Source organism: Chaetura pelagica, unplaced genomic scaffold (genome assembly GCF_000747805.2).
Source record: "Chaetura pelagica isolate M959 unplaced genomic scaffold, ChaPel_1.0 scaffold542, whole genome shotgun sequence".
Classification (NCBI taxonomy): Eukaryota; Metazoa; Chordata; class Aves; order Apodiformes; family Apodidae; genus Chaetura; species Chaetura pelagica.
Genome location: NW_009952493.1, coordinates 266,314 through 275,962, shown reverse-complemented (window position 1 = coordinate 275,962; position 9,649 = coordinate 266,314).

Genomic DNA, 9,649 nt, shown 5'->3' with positions numbered 1-9,649 from the left:
ATTCTTCATGAAGCAGCAGGTTCCTCTGCTGGTTTCCAAGGGGCTGGCAGCTCCAGCCTTGCTCTGAGGTCACGTGATACACCAGGTAGTCTGGGCACCAGGTCATTAGAAATGCCAATAATTAATAGATTAAAAGTTAAAATTAGGACAATAACTAATTCTTGCCAGTGTACTTGAATGGAAAATAGTTCTCAAGAAATACAATTTCAGGCTGAAAAGACAGCAAGCTTTGGGAAAAACTGGGAAATACACATATTCTGTAAAGATTCAGCTTAATACCACAAAATTAGTTATTTGAAAATTAGGAGTAGCCTCTGCCCTCATGGACCTTCTCATGGACACTCAGCTCTTTCCTTCTCCATGGTTTCTTTCCTCTCTTAAATGTTGTCTTAGAATCATTTAGGTTGGAAAAGAGCTTTAACATCCTTGAGTCCAACTGAGTCCAACTTGCATCTTAGGTGATTCGTGAGACTTTCTATGTCGGCACTGCTGACCAGCAAGCCAGGTCTCTGGCAGAAGGTTGTACCCTGGATGTCTCATGGTAACTCAAGCCACAGAAATTACGTCAGACTAAGAAAAAAAGAGCATATTAATAAAAGCTTCACCTGCAGCATTAGCACATTGAGTCCTTTGCTCTCCCTTTTCTGAGTCATTATACCTGTTTTCAAACACTTCCTGGAAATACAGAGGCTGAATGAAAGAGATGCTGGGATTTCCCTCCTGGCCAGAGCTTTTAGAAGTATCACAAGGGTTTTGATGAAGTGGCAAGCAATGAAATACCAGAATGTTTTTCTGTTCTTTTGTGAAGAAATTGATTTTTGCTAGAAACAACATGCTGGAACCAAATGTCTGTTCTTGTTAGACTTCAAGTCCTTCCAGGAGGAGTCCTACAGCAAATTGGCTCATTTAGACACAACAGCCAGGAGCATGGAGAGTAAAGAAAAAGGGTTTTGTTCAAGGAAAGCCTCTGTATTGTAAACAGGATAAAAGGGGATGGAGAGAGTCACTTATCACTGTCTAATGTGTCCCCAGGTCATTCCCATGTACCACCTACTGGAAAAAAAGGATTTTATATTCACTGCTGTCTTAGAAAGCCCAAGCCAACTGGGCTGGTTTTGTCTATCAAGCAATCTACAGACACCTGCATTCACCAGCAGCTCAAACCCTACCCCTGCATTCCCCATTGCTCCCCTCTGGCTTCTGCTGTAAAGCCTTGGGGCACCAAAGGGAAGACTGGATCCCTGTTGAGTGCCCTTTGCACTGCCTGTACCAGTCCATTTTCTCCTCACAGCTCCAGGGCTTTGTTCTCCCTCTCAAAAAAAACAGACCCTGATGTTCCATTTAAAACTCGACCCTAATAATGTGTCTCTCCCTGTTTCTCTAAGCCCAACAGGCACAGAAACCGTCTTCCTCCTCCTCTCTCCTTTCCCTCTCTTTTTTTGGGCACACAAAGCATCCCCCAGCTCTTCACATGCTTTCTTGATACTAATAACTGGGGCTGTAAAAACAAAGGAGTGCTGAACCTGAGGGCATGCTGCAGAGGCAAGACATTGAGATGAATGCTTGATGAAGCCTCCTTGCTTAGCCCAGCTGCAGGCCATGGGGCTGCATGTCCCAGCTCTGACAGCCACCCTTACACAAGCCAGACCTCACAGCTTGCCTCTCAGCATTTCCAGGCTGTGCAAGTGGTGAAAATGAGAAGGGGAGACATGACAAGAATGTTGGAGACTCATCTATCAAATTTCTTGGACTGTTGGGAGATGTGTTGGACCCAGGTCTTTCGGGTCAGCAAGCTTTTTAAAGACACATTGCACCTTCCTTCTGTTCTTTCCAAATGAAGAACATTTCTGCACGACCATTGTGGTCAGTTTTGGGGCTGATCTGCAGCCGCAAGAGTCACAAATCCTTGGGCCATCGTTCCCTCCTTCATAAGTGTACCAGGTGAAGGGACACAGCACAGGTGGAGAAGGTCAAGCCAATGGAAAAAGAAGTCATACACTATGACTACCATTTTTTTTCCCTTCTTCACTGACTCCAGGGAAAGATGATAGAGATAGAAATAAAAGGGGGAAAAATCACCCAGAGATGAGAAACACGGTGGCATCCCCCAGCCTTGGGGATCTCTGAAACACAAATGTCTGGAGGTTCAGAGCAAGTTCCTCCTGGAGGTTCCTGGGCAAGTGTAGTTGCTTTTATTCTTCCCTGGGGGACAGCTAGAGATCAGTGCTGGAGGTGAAGTACTGACTGGTGGAGTTTTGGTACATGCACTGCACTGTGTATGTCTGGTACTGTGTGGCTCCATTGCAGTACAGTGTGTCATAACAGGGATTAAACATGGCCCAGTTCTCCAGACATGCCTTTCCCCTGCTGATCACATCTCCAGTTTGACCTTAGCAGTAAAGCATTTGACACCGTCTCCCACAGCATCCTTGTAGAAAAGTTGATCAGGTATGGGTTTGGTGATCAGGAAGTGAGGTGGATTAGGAACTGGTTGAAAGGAAGGAGTCAGAGAGTTGTAGTCAATGGGGCAGAATCTGGTTGGAGGTCTGTGACTAGTGGAGTCCCACAGGGGTCGGTACTGGGACCGGTGTTGTTCAACATCTTCATCAACGACTTGGATGAGGGTATATAGAATGTACCCTCAGCAATGCAGAGTTTTACATTTGGGGAAGAACAACACCATGTCCCAGTACAGGTTGGGGGCTGAACTGCTGGAGAGTAGTGTAGGTGAAAGAGACCTGGGGGTCCTGGTAGACAGGAGGATGACCATGAGCCAGCAATGTGCCCTTGTGGCCAAGAAGGCCAATGGCATCCTGGGGTGCATTAGAAAGGGTGTGGTTAGTAGGTCAAGAGAGGTTCTCCTCCCCCTCTATTCTGCATTGGTGAGGCCACATCTGGAATATTGTGTCCAGTTCTGGGCCCCTCAGTTCAAAAAGGACAGGGAACTGCTCGAAAGAGTCCAGCGCAGAGCTACGAAGATGATGAAGGGAGTGGAACATCTCCCTGATGAGGAAAGGCTGAGGGAGCTGGGTCTCTTTAGCTTGGAGAAAAGGAGACTGAGGGGTGACCTCATCAATGTTTACAAATATGTAAGGGGTGAGTGTCAGGGGGACGGAGTTAGGCTTTTCTCAGTGATGACCAGTGATAGGACAAGGGGTAATGGGTGTAAATTGGAGCACAGGAGGTTCAAGGTGAACATCTGAAAAAATTTTTTTACTGCGAGAGTGACAGAGCACTGGGCCAGGCTGCCCAGGGAGGTTGTGGAGTCTCCTTCACTGGAGACATTCAAAACCCACCTGGATGAGTTCCTGTGTGATGTACTCTAGGTGACCCTGCTCTGGCAGGGGGGTTGGACTAGATGATCTCTCGAGGTCCCTTCCAGCCCCTAAGATTCTATGATTCTATGATTAGCAAGGACATTCAGAAAGCAGGAATAGAAGAGCCTCCTCCAGCAAAGCCAAGGAGGCGAAAGGGACAAGAAATTAAGTTGCCTCAATCAATGAAGAGACAAAATTACAATAATCCTACCAAGAAGTGCAGCACCTTGCATCCATTTGCCCAGTACCAGGAACCTGTTAGGAGCCTCAGCTGCCTTCTCCTGAGATGGCATTCCCCCCTTGATCCCAAATCCCACAGCAATCTCTGTCTCCAAACATAAACAGTTTTGGATTTGAAAAACTGAATTTCTTTACTGGGCAGCCCTGTTTGGTACAGAGATGTATGAGGACAGATTCTGTTTCAGAACTACCGTAGCCCTGAACTGTGTCCATAATTTAACACTTCCATAGAAAAAAATCTTAAAATACATGAACAGAACTGTGTGTTATTACCCTGATTTTTCAGGTCCCTGACAGCCAGTGTCTCTAAAATACATCAGGTTGAGAATTCCATCAGAATTAGACAAAATCATCAGCTGCTTTGGAAAATTTTAGGCACAGATCTTTTATGTGCTACTCTTTGCCACTGAATAAACACCCATTTGGTCAAATTTTGGCAAACCCATCCAGGTAACTCTGTTGCTTTGTTCACTAGTTTAATAGGTTAATTCTGAACTGCATTCCCAGGCAAATCTGGGTGTCAATCTGCCTCTTGCTCACATTTTGTCAACACAGGGGATTTAAAAATAAAATTAAAAAACAATAAAAAAACCCAAACAAACAAAAAAACAACCCACAACAAAAACCTGTAAAAATTGTTTTCATCCACTTTTCATCAACTGGGTAATCCAGGGAAAAATAGATGGATGTGCTGGGCTATCTCTCCCTCAGACGCTGGGCTGGAGGCTCCAGGGCTGTGATATGTTTGTTGTTAAACCAACCTGACACAAAGAGGCCCTGGGAGCTGCGTGCATCCACAGGACAGATGTCTTCTTCTGTCAATCCAGCTGGAGCCCCCCAAGAGGGAAAACTGGATTGTCTGTTGGGGTTAGGGGAGGGTGGGGAGAGTCCTCTAAAGAATGTCATACAGGAATTTTTCCTAAAACCTTCTCCACTAATCTGAGCAAAACCTTAACAAGTCTTTTTGCCATTAACAGAGGTCAGGAGAAGGTGTGAGGGCTGAATGCAGAGGTAAAAGATGCATTTCACCCTTGGGTCCAGCCTGGGAGTTCCCATGACAAAGAGCTCATACCAGCCAGCTTGACTGGGTGTTGCTCAGTGTGCAATTACAACCATGTGAGGCTTTTCAGGCCATTTTTCAATGTCTAAGTAAGTCTGATGCTCTACTCAGAGGGGTCCCAAGGGTTTCATGTAGCCCAGTAAACTATGGACTATATTGGCATTCAGGAATGTATAGCATAGACTCCAGACAGGGATCTCTTTGGAGGGCTTTCTTTTTATCACATCTGCACTCATCATCCACATCCAACACATTCTGACAGACAGAAACTCTGACTTTGACTTTTCTGGTACTTTTATAAACTTTCTCCTTGTGAATATAACTTTGCTGTCTTCTCATAGGATGGCTTTGGTACATGTAGGTACCATAAATCATCTTTCTTTGGGGCTAGAAAATACCTGTAAAGGGATGGACAAGCAGATCATGTCTCATTAGCTGTTATACTCTTTCAGAGCAAGGCACACATCACAGGCTGAGGAGTGCTGTTGGCACCAGTTTGGTTCTGCTTTCTTGACAGCAGGAGTGGAGCAGGCACTGAGGGATGCTGTTGGAGCTGCAGATGTCCCCTTGGAAGCCAGGTCACCCCACTGATGTGGTGGGATTTACCTGCTTGCCAGGATGTCTGCAGGGAGAGGGAAGGTTAGACTGCCTGTCGAATGGCTGTGCTGGAGATCTTATCTGCAGTGATTAGCCTGGCCCTGCTGCACAGCTCTGCTCATCCTCCTCAGCTCTCTGTCAATTTGCTGCTTCTATTTCAAATTCAAAGAAGGGCTGTTTTTCCTAAAGCTTATCTGCTTTTTCTGACCAGACTAGATGGTCTAATCACAAAAAAATCCACCTCCAGCAGCCAGCCCTGCACCTCTTACCTTATAATTCTGTCTCTTCCAGGTTCAGCTGCATTTGCCCCCCAGTCCTTGACTGCCCTGGCAGCAGAAGGTTTATTTGTCCGAGTACAAGGCAGGTTTATTAACAACAAATGAGATCTGCAAATTGACATCTGCCAGTCTTCCCTGTTTTGATGAAATGGATTTGCCTTATTGCTCCTTCAGGTTTTCCAACATTGACCCAAGTGACCCAAGTGGGCTTTGCAGGGAGACATCCCAGCTTCTGCTCCCCTGGGAGTACCATGGCCAGCTTGTCCTGACTTGAGGGTGCCAGAGCCCTGGGACAGGCTGCCTGGAGGGGTTATGGAGTTCCCTTCTCTGGAGACATTCAAACCCACCTGGACACGTTCCTGTGTGATGTGCTCTGGGTGACCCTGCCCAGCAGGGGGGTTGGACTGGGTGAGCTTTCGAGGTCCCTTCCAAACCTTAAGTTTCTGTGATTCTATGATTCTGTGATCATAGAGTTCCAACCCCCCTGCATGGGCAGGGACACCTCCCACCAGCCCAGGTTGCTCCAAGCCCCATCCAGCCTGCCCTTGAACACCTCCAGGGACAGGGCAGCCACAGCTTCTCTGGGCAGCCTGTTCCAGTGTCTCACCACCCTTACACTGAAGAATTTCTGCTTGATCTCCAACCTAAATCTCTCTTCTTTCAGCTTAAAACCATTACCCTTTCTCCTCTCACTGCAAACCCCTGTAAAAAGACCCTCCCCAGCTTTCCCGTAGGCCCCTTCAGGTACTGGAAGGCCACTATGAGACACCAAAATGAAATCAGCTTCTTCAGCTGAGGCAGGAGAAGGAGACCCAAGTTGTCTACTAGCAGACCTGAGGAAAGACTAGAGCACAAATCTCTTGTCCCTGCTGCTCTGGCCACTGATCCCCACTGGCATCTCCTCCTCTCCCCACTAAGGCCCTGAACTGGGATGTTTTGCCCAGCTGCAGACTGGGGAGAAGCAGCACTGCAGCTCCTCCCAGGAGCTCAAGGAGTGGCCCTGCCTGAGGGCACTTGGTAAATGAATAAAGAAACAGAGTCAGAACTGATTAGGGAGCTCAGGTTTTGGCTCCGACTCCCTAGAGCCTCCAAGGCATTATTGCAGAGGCTCAGAACCTCATTACTTCTAAAATGTGAATTCAGTAATTAGCTCAGGTCAAAAGTTTAAGGCTTGGAAACTGCTGCTGGGAAAGTGGTTCCTCCTGGACATTAGAAACCAAACTGCAGAAAGCAGCAGTAGTTGGTATCGAGGCAAAACACTTAATCAAGGATCCTTTTGACGGGACTGTCTTGCTGCTTGGTCTTATTGGACAGTGAGTGCCCCAGTGATGTCCCCTCAGAAGGAAATATATTGCACTGGAGATGCAGACAAAATATTTCCACGAATATTTATGGACCTGAGAAATGCCTAACTGGATGGGTTCTGGTCTTGCTAAGCCAGTAGCTGCTACTGGCTGTGCCCTACCCCCCTGCCTCCAACCAGTCTAGCTGAGGAGCTGCCAAGACCTAAAGCAATAATTCATCTCAGTGGGATAATGTTGTCATCAGTTTAAATAGCCCATCTCTACTTAAATGTCTCTATGTTCTAGTTTCAAAGATGGCCCAAAGCAGCAGTTCTACAGCCTTGATTTGTCCTACATACAAAAGCCTTTCCGTGGCTGGATTTTTTTGTTTTCCAGTTTCATGTAATATCCCCCAATAATACATTACAAGACAGGAAAGCCCAGTATTATTTGCTGCTTAATAATCTTGATTATGTTTTTAATTAGTTACCTGACTCCCAGGCAATTAATTTTCCTTCTAACAATCATACCTCCAGGTCTTATCCCACTCTCAGAGGCCTCTGCAATTCTGCTCCATCCCATGGGATGCATGTTGCCAGCTGCCACAGCTGTACTGTGGAGCTCTGAGACAACACCAGAGGATTTTCCATCCCAGCCTTTCCCTGGAACCATGGACCCTCACTCCCTGCCCATATCAAGACCACAAGGCAGAGCTGGTGCCACACTGCCCAGCACACCCCCTGCCTACTCCCCCTTGTCTGCCTGTGCTAGAGATAAAGTGGGACAGGGAGGAGGGAAGGGAGGGAGGGAGGGGCTGAAGGATTAAACAAGACAGACCAGAAAACCTTGAATTTTTCCCCTAATACTCAGCCATTTAATTACTAGTTTGATGATAAGCATGAAATTAAATAGACAACGAAAATTCTCTCATGTCTAAGAAGTCAGCAGAAAATTAGGCTTTGATGGGGACATTCTGAGATGCCTTCTGCTCTTTTTTTTTTAGTCTGAATTAATGCTGGGACAGTCTTGGTTGTCCCTGCTGATCTCTCCTGGCCAGACCTTGGGGACACGCTAGTGCTGGCTGATGCCTCCTTTATTCAGGGATGTGCTCCTCCTCTGGAAGAACCTTCCTCAGTAGGGAAGAGCTTTCTGTTCCTCTCATTTTCCATTTGCCATGTTCTTCCTCTTTTAAACTTTAGAGCTCACTTCATCCAGAGCTATATTAACATAAAATGTTACAAATAATTTGGTCTTTTCCCCTTGTGAGTATCACAGTGTCACAGTATCACTCTGGTTGGAAAAGACTTTCATCCAGTCCAACCACTACCCTAACTCTGTCATGTCCACCACCAAACCCTGTCCCCTGGCACCACATCTGTCTCTTTAGATGTCTTCAGGGGTGGTGGCTCAACCAACTCCTCAGACAGCCTGGATCACCAAGTCCAGCTCCTGCCCCAGAACAGGGCAACCCCAAAGTTGTCCCTGAGGACACACTGTGTCCCTGAGGGTGTTGTCCAAATGGTTCTTGAGTCAGGTGCCATTCCAGCTTCCCTGGGGAGCCTGTTCCAGTGCTCCACCACCCTCAGGGTGAAGAATCTTTGAGGGTTAAACCAGTAGCAGCAGTGTGAAGAGCAGTCCTCCAGCAGCTTTGAAACTCAAATGTTTTGTTTCTGTACCTATTTACAAATGTAAGTAAGTGCTTTGTTTTAAGTCCCAAAACTTTGAAAACCAGAAAAGAATGAATCAACTCAAAGACTCAGACCCAAACCCAGTAGCTTCAAAGGTCTATCTAGATAAGGAAATAATTGCACACCAGATAGTGGGTGAATTCACAGTATCTTGGTCCTTCCCAAGGTAGCTGTGATTTGACCTCTCCTAAGTGCTAGGAAAAAAATCCCTTTTCTCACATGTAATCACTCCTGAAGACACATTTAGGTACATTCTCAAGCAATGCCAGCTCATTATGCCAACACTCCAAGCCAAAATCCCCAAATGCCCCAACCTAGAAGCCATGAATGCACGGGTGACACAAGGCTGCTGCAGAGTGAGGCACAGTAAAAGCTTGAGGTAGGAAAGAGAGGAGAGAGGACAAGAAAATAGGGGTGAAATGGAAGGAATGGAAAGATATAAAAAATCTCATTTGTGAAGCAAAAGCTGACAGCTTGCCTTAGGACACAGGATTTTCAAATCAACGTAAAGCTGAGTGTGTGAGAGAGGAGAGGTGAACCTGAGGCTGCTGGCTGTTTCACAGTAAACCTGGGACCTGGGGAGAAGTAGGAGGGTTGCCTGGCTCTGGCACTCAGCATCAACAGCCAAGTGTCATCTGACACATCTGTCACAGCCCCTAAAACAGCACTTCTCCAGGTTTTGAAAAGTAGTTCTCATCATCCCATTTGAAATGTTCCCAAAATGACAATTCTAATCGACCCCATTGAAAAATTAGACTGTCAGTTCACCCTGACACTCCATAATTTCTGCTTTGATCCAAATCTCTGCAAACTTGCCCTGGGAAGGAAAGAAAACCATTTCCTATGAAACAATTTCTTATCTCAAATACATTTTGCTGTTTATTTTTGGAGGAAGAAGAGCAGCAAATTTGACAGTGCCCATAAGGAATGTCCAGCTGCCAACAAAGGGTTCACAGCTTTCAGGCTCCTAGAGGATTGTTGGGAGGTGGGGAGGGAGAGTCCACTTCAGGAATGCAGCTCCAGCGTTTGGGGAGCCTGAGCTGTTTGACAGTGTAATAGACCCCCCAGAGAAGTCTTTGCGTAGCCCGCAGCTATTCAAGAGCTCAGAGCTCAAACCTACACGCAGAAAGGTTAGCTTTTAATGGATGGTAAATGTTTGGAGAGACCTTTGACCAGCTTTAATACT